The sequence below is a fragment of the Elephantulus edwardii genome, unplaced genomic scaffold, assembly GCF_000299155.1.
Source record: "Elephantulus edwardii isolate Elephantulus edwardi_28Jun2011 unplaced genomic scaffold, EleEdw1.0 scaffold00220, whole genome shotgun sequence".
NCBI lineage: Eukaryota > Metazoa > Chordata > Mammalia > Macroscelidea > Macroscelididae > Elephantulus > Elephantulus edwardii.
This window is the reverse complement of record NW_006399970.1, coordinates 617114-619792: the sequence shown is the minus strand read 5'-3', so window position 1 is coordinate 619792 and position 2679 is coordinate 617114.

The following is a 2679-nucleotide window of genomic DNA, read 5'->3' as shown; positions in this document are numbered from 1 at the left end:
TTATTGGTTCTTTGAAAAAGTCAATAAAATTGACAAACCATTAGCAAAACTAACAAAGGAAAAGACACCACTAATCCGAATAAAAGATGAAACAGGCAACGTCAAAACAGAACCAACTAAAATAAAAGGGCTAACAATAAAATATTATTAAAAACTAGACTCAGGGGAGTTCTGGTGGCCTAGTGGTAAGGAGCTGCAACTACAATCCCAGAGGGGCATGGTTCGAATCCACCAGATGCTCTGCCAGGGAAGGAGGGGCAGTCTCCTCCTGTACCAGTCAGATCTGATTTGACGGTACACTCACACAAAAATAATAAAATAAAAAAAATTTTTACAAAAAAAAAGAAAAGCTATACTCAAACAAATAAGAAAACCCGGAAGAAATGGACAAATACTTGGAAATTCACAACCTGTCTAAACTGACACAAAACGAAATTGAAAACCTGAACAGACCCATTACAAAAGAAGATACTGAAAAAGTAATAAAACAACTTCCAACCAAAAACCCTGCACCAGCTGGTTTTACAAGTGAATTTTATCAAATATTCAGAGAAGAACTGTCACCAATTCTACATAAACTATTTCAGAAAATAGAGAAAGATGGAATTCTCCCAGACTCATTCTATAAAGCAAATATATCCTTTATAGCAAAGCCAGGTAAAGAAACCATGAAAATAGAAAACTACAGGCCAGAATCTCTCATGAACATAGATACAAAAATCCTGAATAAAATCCTGACCAAAAGATTCCAATGATAACATAAAAAAAAATTCATCATGACCAAGTGAGATTCATAACAGGTATCAAGGATGGTTCAACATAAGAAAACAGTCAATGTAATTCGTCACATTAACAAAGCAAAGAACAAGAACCACATGATCCTATTAACTGATGCCTTTGAGAAAATCCAATACTCTTTCCTGATTAAAACACTCAATGAAATAGGACTAGAGGACATAGTAAAAAGTATGCAAACCCGAGAGCCAACATTGCTCTCAAAGAAGGAGAGATTAAAGGCATTCCCTTTGAGAACAGGAACTAGGCAAAAATGCCCACTCTCACCTCTCCTACTCAATATTGTATTGTAAGTCTTAGTGATAGCAATAAGACAAGAAAAGGAAATAAGAGGTATCCAGATTGGCAAAGAGGAGGTAAAATTATCTATATGCAGATGATATGGTAGTATACTTAGAAAACCCTAAAGACTTGGCAAGAAAACTATTGGACATACTTGACCAATTCAGCAAAGTGGCAGGACACACGATCAACATACAAAAATCAATTGTATTTCTCTACAGTGACAAAGAGAAGACAGAACTGGAGCTAAGAAAAACAATACCGATCCCACTGGCTAATCACAAGATTAAATTCTTGGGAGTAAATCTAACCAGAAGCACAAAGGATCTATTAAAAAATTACAAAACATAACTACAAAAAACAAAAGGAGACCTGGAGAAATGGAAAAATATGCCTTGATCATGGATAGGAAGACTCAATATTGTGAAAATGACAATACTACCAAAGGCAATTTACACATTCAAGGCAATCCCAATACAAATACCAATTCTATTCTTCAACAAGATAAAAAAGGCAATTTCCAAGTTCATTTGGAATGGAAAGAGACCTCGAATAAGCAAAGCACTCCTTAAAAAGAGAAGCAAGGTAGGAGGCATCTCGCTCCCTGATTTCAAATCCTATTACACTGCCATGGTGGTAAAGACAGCATGGTACTGGTACAACGACAGACACATAGATCAATGGAATAGAAGTCACAATCCAGAAATAAGCCCATCTACCTATGGTCAACTGATTTTGACAAGGACATGAAATCAGTTAAGTGGGGAAACAACATGGTGGGGAAATAAATGGTGTTGGCAAAATTGGAAAACTATCTTCAGAAAACTCAAGCAAGACCTGCTCCTTAATTCATACACAAAAACCAACTCAAAGTGGATCAAGGACCTAGGACTAAAACCAAGGACTATAAATACTTCATTAGAAAAAAGCTTGGAAGAACCCTAGCAGTCCTAATCCACAACATAAACAGTCTTCCAAGCATCCCGAAAAACCTACAACCAGGAGAGGATAAAATAGATGAATGAGACCTTCTAAGAATAAAATCCATATGCCCATCCAAAAACAACTCCAACAGGATAAAAAGGGAAGCTACAGACTGGGAAAAAATATTTGATAATGACATGTCAGATAAGGGACTTAGATCTAGAATTTATAAAGTACTTTAGCACCACAAGATAAACAACCCAATTGAAAAATGAGTACAGGACATAAACAGACACTTCACCAAAGAAGGCATTCCGATGGCAAACAAACATGAAGAAGTGTTCAAAATCCCTAGTTCTAAGAGAGATGCAAATCAAAACAATTATGAGATATCATCTCACTACAGTAGGAATAGCAAAATTTAATGGAACAACAAACAACAAATGCTGGCAAGGTTGTGGAGAAAGTGGAACCTTTATTCACCGTTGGTAGGAGTGTAAAATGGTGCAACCACTATGGAAGGCAGAATGGCACTTTCTCAAAAAGTTGGAACTAGAAATACCATTTGACCCAACAATTCCACTACTGGGAGGGAATATACCCTAAAGAAACTGTAACTGGCTCCCAAGTAGATACATGCGCACCTATGTTTATTGTGGCTTTGTTCACAATAGTAAA